The sequence below is a fragment of the Polypterus senegalus genome, chromosome 6 (assembly GCF_016835505.1).
Source record: "Polypterus senegalus isolate Bchr_013 chromosome 6, ASM1683550v1, whole genome shotgun sequence".
In the NCBI taxonomy this organism is placed as follows: Eukaryota; Metazoa; Chordata; class Cladistia; order Polypteriformes; family Polypteridae; genus Polypterus; species Polypterus senegalus.
In genome coordinates this window covers 36,622,480-36,633,339 of record NC_053159.1, presented here as the reverse complement: position 1 = coordinate 36,633,339, position 10,860 = coordinate 36,622,480, and the positions used below count along the sequence as shown (strand labels likewise).

The window sequence follows — 10,860 nt, the reverse complement described above, 5'->3', positions numbered from 1 at the left end:
CAGATTGATTCTTTGGACTTTGAAAGGGTTGCTAATATGTGGACAAAACAGAAATGTTTAATGTATTGTAGACTACATAGCAGAATACTAACAGATGAAAAAAACTGGAACTTGCCCTGTGCTATTGTATGCAGTATGGGTGCATTTAAAATCAGAAACCCATTGGTATTTCCCAAATCTTTTAGAATCCATTTATGAATCCAGTTACAGAGCTAAATAAATAAAGGTTCCTTCTGGAAATGTTTTTGGAAACAGAAACGGTTTCTCTGTGCCACCGCTCTGAAGAACCACTGTGACCCTTTTATATTTAAGAGTGTAAAAGCTGGCTGGATGTATTTTCCTCCCCACATACAATCCAGCTCTTTTCAGACAATCACAGAAGTGATTTTACAAAGCCACCCTGTGGTGTGAAGGTAAACAAGGTGCCATTTTAAAACTTTGTCTCACTAACTCTCTCGAAACCCAAAGGGCAAGTGGTCCTGCCTTCCAGATGTGCAGACGTGGCAGTGATGGCTAACTCACCGATACAGCTTTCACGTAAATTCTGTATTGATGAGGTCTGTCATAAAGAAAAACAAACGCCTTACCTGGAAGGATGGCTCCAGATGTTTGTTCTTGCTGATGTTAGTTTGAACTGTGAATAAATACGATTAACTGCCCCCTAATTACAGAATATAGGAGTTAAAATGTATTTTGGACACTTTATTAATGCTCTGTGCAGTTCCTTGCAGCTCCCTCACCTGTAAATGGTTTGGCTTACACTTGCCCTGTTAATATATACCGTGTATGGACAAAGACGCTGAGTACCACCTGTGTGTGTTTAATAAGTTCTGGGCAGACAGAGCCTCATTCAGACTTACTGTAGAGACAGACTGCTTAAGAACATCACCAGTTCATGCTGAATGTTCTGTTGCTTAGATGAATGTTTTTAGGTCCAGGATGCAGGAGTACTAGAGCATTACGTCCTCCTCTTGAAGCAGCTAGCCATAGCCTCTTCCAGGTGGACGCGTTTTGTTGCCTCAGCAGGAAAACCAGGCTTACTAAATGGATGATGGGTTTGCATTAGGATCTCAAGAACACAGCTGCTCAGTGCATTCCATCTGAAAGCAAATGGCGTGACACCCTCTTGATGACTCAATACACAGGAACTCAGAGGCTAAGATAGAGAGAAAGACACAGCAAACATTATATTAGCGGTGGCCTCAGCACACCCTCCTGGCATTTGAAAGGGACTGGCACGATGCCACATTGCAAAGCACTGCAGACCCCGTCCCACACAAAGAGAGGAAAAGAAAGAACTGATATACCATAAGAACAGACAGAAAGGCATTGAAAACAAGAGAAAAGCTGTCACACAACCCTGGGCCTCCGCTCACGTCCTTTAAAGCAGCATCTCACTCTCTGTCTGACTGACTCGTATTCTCTCGATGTAAGCACCCATTTAGTTCAGTTCAAAGGCCGTCTCAGTAGCATCAGGTGCAAGGCAAGAACCAAACCTTGAAAAAATACTGAAGCACACCCGCTGGGAGGGAACTTAGAGTCACCAATTCATTTAAAAGGGATGTGTGAGGCCTGAAGAAAAGCACACCTAGACGTTGGGAGAACACGCAAATGTCAAATCAACAGTGGCCAGGGATCAGATTTAAAAACCTTGCATACACACAAAAGTAGGCCCGAAATGTGCATACGCAACTTACCAAACAAAAGCCAGGGTTTATAAAAGAAAACTTGAGGGAAGAAGAAGTGTATATTTACGGCAACTCTGACCCATGCGTACGCGGCGGGGCAAAATGGGAAATGACGACAGCCTGGATGAAGTTGGGAAATGCAGGCAAACCATCTAAATGATGACTCACACACGTAATAATCTTTATATATAATACGCTACTGTGGCTGTCCGTTTGTCTGTCGAGGATTTCAAATCACCTGTAGCTCACAAACTGTTGACCTGAAATTTGGTACACATATACAACGTGATGTCTACTATCTGCTTTTAGGGTGATGATTGACCTCCAAGGTTAGTCCTCTTTTTATTTTTATTTTATTGTACAATCAACACTCGACAGTGGCCATGCATGCACCGTTCTCATCCCTACCACCTTCGCCGTCACTTCCTCTACCTCTTCATATCTTAAATAATTCTTGAGACCGATCGAAGATTTAAGTGCCAGCTTAAGTAAAAAATTAAAGTAAACGTACTAAGTAATTGCAACACAAACACTGACCTAATCAGTTGTAACGCGAAAAGATACCGACGGAAGAAGAGAAGAAGCGGGGTTGCTAGGGTGGAGAAAAGAAGAGCTGCTCAGAAAGCAGCAAGCGCATCAACCTCTGAGCAAACGAATGGTAAACGTACAGAGAAAGAGGATGAAAACTAGGAATGCTCAAGTTCAGTGTATTCACTGCACGGCGCCGTTACTGGTAATTAATATTACCAAGCTGTTATTAGGGTGGCACGGTGGCGCAGTGGTAGCGCTGCTGCCTCGCAGTTAGAAGACCCGGGTTCGCTTCCCGGGTCCTCCCTGCGTGGAGTTTGCATGTTCTCCCCGTGTCTGCGTGGGTTTCCTCCGGGCGCTCCGGTTTCCTCCCACAATCCAAAGACATGCAGGTTAGGTGTATTGGCGATTCTAAATTGGCCCTAGTGTGTGCTGGGTGTGTGGGTGTGTTTGTGTATGTCCTGCAGTGGGTTGGCACCCTGCCCAGGATTGGTTCCTGCCTTGTGCCCTGTGTTGGCTGGGATTGGCTCCAGCAGACCCCCGTGACCCTGTATTCGGATTCAGCGGGTTAGAAAATGGATGGATGGAAGCTGTTATTATAATGTGTTCACGTGACACACATATTAAAGCTTAAAAGTCATGAATATGATGTACACACTCTAGTTTTGTTACCTTTTAAGAGGGCCAATGCTGCGTATTTGAATTGAACATGTTTAGTTTTTTGCCCATTTATATCAGCTACCTGTTGTCACATCTCAGGATTCGAAGCCAAAGCAGTCCCTCATTGTCAATGATTGCATTAAGTAAAAACACAGACGTGATCCACTCCCTGCATAGAGAAAGCTCTAAATCTCAGACTATTCATGTTTGATGCTGCTTGAAGACTTTGCAGATACTCATATATGATGGGAACGAGTTTTTAGAGACTGGATTTTTTTCACATGATGATGACTGGTTTATGAGCCAATTTAAGCTCTCAAGAGCCACTGTCTTGGAAGTTTGTGCTGAGATGGATCCGGCGTTAGAAAGGCAGACTGCCTGACATCGAGCTACACCCGTTCATATTCGGGTTGTAACAACAGCCGGGTTTCTGGCAACAGGCACCTATCAGAGGGAACTGGTCAACAGGTAAGGGATACCTCGGCCAAGCTTCAACTCCATCGTGCCAGCTGTGCTGGAAGCCATAAACTGACTGAGTTAAGCAATGCACAAAGGACATTTACAGCATTGTCCGGTTTTCCTAATGTATCCAGTTAACTGACTACACTCATATTGCAATAAAGACACCGAGTGACAATGACACTGCTTTTGTTAACTGTAAGCAGTGGCATTTCATTAACACACAAGTCATCTGTGATGTCAAGATGAGAGTGACAAATGTCCTGGTTTGGTGCCCTGGGTCAGCCCATGATTCATTTATTTTGAGGCAAAGTAGTGTTGGAAGATAACTTGCTGATGGTTCTGTATATAATGGCTTAATTGTTGGTAAGGTGACTGACTGATCCCTCAGTGTTTCATATGGCCTGTACACCAATTATGTCATTACATTTGCCTGAGGGTAGTGGCTACCTGACCAGACGCTGACACCTTTACGTCTTTCCGTGACCCCAGAGCTCAGGCGCAGAGGTGCTACAATGCCTGCAGAGCGCACTATAGGGCTCCTCAAATGCAGGTGGCAGCGTCTCGACGTGTCAGGTGGGCAGCTACTCTAGCAGCCAGTGAAGGTCTGCAGCATCCTGACTGCATATGTATGAGGCTGATTAGCAGAGTCCAGGTATGGTGGCAACGGGACAAGCTTCAAGGTGCATTCATGTACGCACATTTATTAGATGACTGTGATTTATAAAGGGTAAGTTGTGAGCAAATATGTGTATGCCAAGGTTTGGGAATAATTTTTTTTTGGCACATACATACTTTCATGTTCAAAACGATGCAAAGTTTTATTTATGGTACCCCAGGTTCGTAGGGATGTGAGGCAGACATGCCGCCATACTACCCTAGCTCTTACAAAATGATTATACTGTACAAGTCAGCGTTTCTCAACCTTTACGTATTTGCGACCCGAGTTTTCATATCAGTTTTAATCGTGCCCCCTAACTTTTCTTTGAAAGGTGCCCACTAATACTAATTTGTTCTTTTTTAATTAATGATATATCATAGATGCATATTTTATTATACCTACTTAACTTTTATCGACATTTTTCTAACTCTATATTTATCCATCCATCTATTATCCAACCCGCTATATCCTAACCACAGGATCACGGGGGTCTGCTGGAGCCAATCCCAGCCAACACAGGGCACAAGGCAGGAAACAAACCCTGAGCAGGGCGCCAACCCACCACAGCTAACTCTATATTTATTTTTCTAGTATCAGAATGTAGTTTAAGTTAATTTGTTTTGGTTTCAATAGATGTATTTTTCATATTTTCGATTCTTGTTTTCTTTTTTTCACATCTTCGTGCCCCCCTTTTTGTTACTTCGCACCCCCTTAGGGGGGCCCGCCCCACAGTTTGAGAACCACTGGTATAAGTTATATGTAGCATAAACAGAGCTCTCTTTATTGATACATTTGCTTAAACAATTGTGACCATTCATCATGAAAGGGACTTGAGCAGATGAGAGTTTAGACAGAATGAAAATCTTTTTAACTGTGAGAATCAACAAAAAGTCTCTCATCAGTCATTTAAATTAACTCCACACACTTAAAAAAAGAAATGTATTACCAGTAATAAAGGGTTTCAAAATTCCCATCATAGTCTACTGGGTACAACAACTGAGAGGTGGGGTCTCAGCAATCTAATGAAGCTTTCTGGACAACCTCCAGACATGTAACTGTAAAGCAGGTTGGCATTTGAGTCCCCACCATTAACTGCTTGTGTGACCCCCGAGCGAGTTCATTTACTGAGCAGTGCTAATGCTATGAACAAGCTATGGAAACAATGGTGCTGTATCAATGTCATTTGTAAGTTACTTTGGATACATGCCTCCATATATATTGTCACACACGTGCACATGGCAGGCAGCTGAAGCAGCTTTAGTGATTGTAACTCAATTCCAGGCCAGGGGGTGGCGATGTGTACTGACTCTCCCTCTCTTCCCTCATCTCCAGATCTTCCAAGGAAGGATCAGCCTGATCCACTTCTGGGTCCAGCTCTACAGCACACCACCGCCTGTCTGCCCTCCAGAAATATTCTCAATGCTTGCCTAGTTCTGTTTGGACTTAGTCCTTACTTCAGTTATAGGCTATTTTATACCAGGTATACAGGGTGGCTAACCCCAAACCTTTTTCTGCCTCTTGTCCCTCTTTTATTATATCTATATCTATCTTTCTATATATACTCAGCAAAAAAAGAAACGTCCCTTTTTCACGACTGTGTATTTCAACAATAATGTTTTAAAAATCCAAATAACTTTCCAGATCTTCATTGTAAAGGGTTTAAACAATGTTTTCCATGCATGTTCAATTATCCATAATCAATTAATTAACATGCACCTGTGGAATGGTCGTTAAGACCTTAACAGCTTACAGAAAGTAGACATTTAAGGTCACAGTTCTAAAAACGCAGGACACTAAAGAGACTTGTCTACCGACTGTGAAAGATGCCCAGGGTCCCTGCTCATCTGCGTGAACGTGCATTAGGCATGCTGCATGGAGGCATGAGGACTGCTGATGTGGCTAGGGCAATAAATTGCCATGTCCGCACTGTGAGACGCCTAAGACAGCGCTACAGGGAGACAGGAAGGACAGCTGATCATCCTCGCAGTGGAAGACCACGTGTAACAACACCTGCACAGGATCGGTACATCCGAATATCACACCTGCGTGACAGGTACAGGATGGCCACAACTACTGCCCGAGTCACACCAGGAACACACAATCCCTCCATCAGTGCTCAGACTGTCCGCAATAGGCTGAGAGAGGCTGGACTGAGGGCTTGTAGGCCTGTTGTAAGGCAGGTCCTTACCAGACATCACCAGCAACAACGCCACCTATGGGCACAAACCCACCTTCACTGGACCAGACAGGAGTGGCAAAAAGTGCTCTTCACTGATGAGTCACGGTTTTATCTCACCGGGGTGATGGACGGATTCGTGTTTATCGTCGAAGGAATGAGCGTTACACCGAGGCCTGTACCCAGGAGCGGGATCGATTTGGATCGATGGCTAGGGCCATTCCCCCCAGAAATGTCCAGGAACTTGCAGGTGCCTTGGTGGAAGAGTGGGGTAACATCTCACAGCAAGAACTGACAAATCTGGCCCAGTCCATGAGGAGGAGATGCACTGCAGTACTTCAAGCAGCTGGAGGCCACACCAGATACTGACTGGTACTTTTGATTTTGAGCCTCCCTTCATTCAGGGACACATTGTGAAACATTTTTAGTTTATGTCTTATGGTGTTGACTCTTTTAGTGTTCATACAAATATTTACACATTAAGTTTACTGAAAGTAAAAACAGTTGAAAGTCAGAGGACGTTTCTTTTTTTGCTGAGTATATATATATATATATATATTTGTTATATAAATTAAATTAGATAGAACTTTATTTGTCCCCAGGGTGAAATTTGGCTTTGTACAGAAGCTCTTTAAATATATAAATAGGTAGAGAAGTAAATAAATAAATATACAAACACATTTTGGTCTGAACACACACTGGAATGACTATAAAGCAAAAAAGAAAACTCAAAAGAAAGAAAACATCTGATTTGGCACAGTCCCAGTGTGACATCATGCAGAAGTTTTGCCGTTGGTATATAAAGGAGCCCCCCTAGTGATTCTTGACACACTTCTGCTGAATAATTGTTGGCTGAAAGTCCTCAGTGTTGGTGTGTCAGAGAGTGTGTCATTATGGCACTCAGTTTTATTTTCATTCTCTCCTTTGCTATGACCTCCTGGGCCCAAATTGTACCCCATAGCCGAGTCTGCCCTTTTAATTAGCTTGTTGATTTGGTGGGCCTCTCTTGAAGTGATGTTACCAGCCCACCACAACACAGAAAATCACAACTGGCCATCACAGAGATATAGAAGATGTGAAGGATGTCACTTCCCACATTAAAGAAACGCAGTCTCCTAAGGAAAAAGAGCCTGTGCTGCCCTTTCTTATATAAAACCCCAAAGTAGAAAAAGTCGGGAAAATATGGAAAAAAGAGCAGTGATTCTTAAATTTGCTTTGGCTTTTATTTCTTTGCAGACAGTATGAACCAAAGATATTTCATGCTTTGTCTGGTCAACTTCATTTCATTTGTTAATATACAGAATATCCATTCCTGCGTTTCAAGTCTGCAACACATTGCAAACAAAGTTAGGACGGTAAAACATTCAGCAGTTTGTAATGTCACCGCTCCTTCTCACAACACTTCAGACGTTTTGGCACTGAGGATACCAAGCGATGAAGCGTTTCAGGTGTTATTTTGTCCCATTCCTCCTGCAAACACGTCTGAAGGTGTGCAACAGTACAGAGTTGTCATTGTCACATTTTTCCATTTCAAAATTCTCCACAGGTTCCATGATGGAGACAGGTTAGGACAGCAGGCAGGCCAGTCCAGTGCCCCTACCCTCTCCTTCTGTAGCTATGCCTATGCAATGTGTGCAGAATGTGGTTTTGCATTATCTTGTTGAAAAATGCATGGCCGCCCCAGGAAAAGATGTCATCTTGAAGGCAGCATACGTTGCTCTGAAATCTCAATGTACTATTCTGCATTAGTGCTGACAATCACAGAAGTATAAATGTCCTCTACCAAGGGGGCTGGCACAACTCCATAGCATGAGGCATTTCCACTTGTTGCTGATAACAGTCTGGATGGTCCTTTTTGTCTTTGCTCCAGAGCACACGGCATCCACTTCTTCCAAAAAAGATCTGGAATACTGATTCACCTGACCACAATACATGTCTCCATTGTGTGATGCCTCAGAGCCCAGAGAAGTCAATGCCGCTTCTGGACATGGTTAATATTAGGCTACTCTTTTGCAAGGTGAAGTTTTAGGTGGCATTTGTGAATGTAACTCCATATTGTAGTGCTTGACAAAGGTTTGCTAAAGTTATCCCGTGTAGTCCCATGTGGTTACATCAGCTGTTGATGAGTGACGGTTCAAATGCAGTGCCGGCTGAGGGATCGGAGATCACAGGTGTTGGTTTGGCCTTGCATTCTTGCCTTTTACACACTGAAATTCCACCGGATTCCTTGAATCGTTTAATGATATGATGTACTCTAGAGAAAGAAATATGCAAATCCCTTTTAATCTCTCTTTGAAGAACATTATTTTTAAACATTTCAATCATTTTCTTGTGCGTTTGTTGACAAACTGGAGATCCTCTTTCCATCTTTGCTCCTCAAAGAGTCAGCCTTGCACGAATAGTGCTTTTGTACCAAATCATGATTACAAATACCTGTTGACATCACGTGTTTGAAATCATATCAATATTTGATTATTTGACCTCATTCCTGGCCTTAATTTGCCCCCTTTGTTCGAATGTGTTGCAGGCCTGAAATGCAGGAATGCTGGATGTATATTAAGTTGGCCAGACAAAACATGAAGTACCTTGGGTTCATAGTGTCTGCAATAAAATAAAAGTCAAATTAAATTTAAGAATCACTGCATTTTTTTTTTTTTTTTGCATATTTCCATACCGTTCAACTTTTTCTGATTTGGGGATGTAGTTCCTCTTTTTTCCGAGACCAGTCCAACCTGTCTTTAATGTCATTAATACAGTCATATGAAAAAGTTTGGGAACCCCTTTCAACCTGCATAATAATTTACTCTACTTTAAATAAAAAAGATAACTGTGGTATGTCTTCCATTTCCTAGGAACATCTGAGTACTGGGGTGCTTTCCAAACAAAGATTTTTAGTGAAGCAGTATTTAGTTGTATGAAATTAAATCAAATGTGAAAAACTGGCCGTGAAAAAATGTGGGCATCCTTGTAATTTTGCTGATTTGAATGCCTGTCACTGCTCAATGCTGATTACTTGCAACACCAAATTGGTTGGATTAGCTCGTTAAGCCTTGAATTTCATAGACAGGTGTGTCCAATCATGAGTGGTAAAAGGTATTTAAGGTGGTCAATTGCAAGTTGTGCTTCCATTTGACTCTCCTCTGAAGAGTAACAGCATGGGATGCTCAAAGCAACTCTCAAAAGATCTGAAAACAAAGATTGTTCAGTATACGGTTTAGGGCAGGGCTGCCCAATGCGTCAATCGCGATTGACTGGTATATATCGGAAAGGCAGTGCAGGTAGATTGTGTTGCATTCAAAAAAATTTTTTTAAACATTAGTCTATCATATATCCTCCCTATGACATTTGCCACTTGACTGACATACAGGGCGGCCAGTCTGAGATCTCTTTTCTTCTCACACATTGGTCATCCCGCATGCACGATCAAACACGCGAGCTACTGCAAAACTCCGGCTGTGATCTAGTTAGCCTTCCAATTTATATCAACTGAAGAAGGGATTAAAAAAAAAATAGTTTGGGGAGGGTATGGGCTGGATGTGGAATTGGAAGAGGATTTTTTTCTCTCACAATCGAAGTGCGTTGGTCTGATCTGTCAATCTATCATTGCTATTCCAAAGAAGGAAAATGTGGAAAGGCACTTTCGAACTGTTCATAAAAATTATGAAACTGACGTCCTTCCGAAAAGCGAACTGAGAAAGAGAAAGGAGAGGGAACTAAAATCGCAGTTAATCGGACAGCCGTCATTTTTCACTCGGCTGAATTCAAAAGCAAAGGCAGACACACCGAAGCATCGTTCCCTGTGAGTCACTCGATCATTAAGCATAAGAAGTCCTTCCAAGAGCTGCCTCCTTGACTGCATTATTCGGCTCTACTTATTTATGCGAGTCAGCCTTTTCCCACATGAAGATTATTAAATCCAAATACTGTAGTGACCATAAATGTATTGAATTGTTATTGTGCTATAAAGGTTATTCAGTTATGCAAGGTATGACAACATATATTTTATGTATAAAGTATACTCAGTATATATTTATATATATATATATATATATATATATATATATATATATAGTGATAAAGGTGCTATATAGCGCCCGACCCGGCACAGACTGACACAGAGGCACGTGTAAAAATCACACAGGCTTTTATTTTCTCTGCAGCCATGGGGCACGTCTTCCCCGTGTCCCACAGGCCCAACACAGTCCCAAAAGCACTTAAACACAAACAAACAACTCTCCACCTTGCACCACCACTTCTCTCAGGCAACCTTGTCCTCCTCCTCCCAATTCTGGCCCCTCAGTGGTGGAGGCTGGCCCGTTTTATAGCCCACCTGGAAGTGTTCCAGGTGCTTGCTATATATATAATTTTTAAAGTAGGTAGATCATTTCGACCTGGTCATTTTAAGTAGCTCGCAAGCCGAAATAGTGTGGGCACCCATGGTTTATGGGAAGGCTACAAAAAGCGATCTCAGAGGTTTAAACTGTAAGTTTCAACTGTAAGGAATGGAATCAGGAAATGGAAGGCCACAGGCACAGTTGCTGTTAAACCTCCAGTCTGGCAGGCCAAGAAAAATACAGGAGTGGCATATGCACAGGATTGTGAGAACGGTTACAGACAACTAACAGATCACTTCCAAAGACGTGCAAGAACATCTTGCTGCAGATGGTGTATCTGTACATCATTCTGCA

General features: G+C 42.5%; 1 long non-coding RNA gene across 1 annotated transcript in view; it reads right to left on the bottom strand.

Moving 5' to 3' along the window:
• Positions 1 to 687: 687 nt before the first annotated feature.
• LOC120530969 overlaps positions 688 to 10,860 on the bottom strand; it is a 45,850-nt gene continuing 35,677 nt past the window's right edge. Inside the window, exon 4 of the long non-coding RNA XR_005634047.1 lies at positions 688 to 1,156. This is a non-coding gene — a long non-coding RNA (uncharacterized LOC120530969). The remainder of the gene's footprint in view (positions 1,157 to 10,860) is intronic.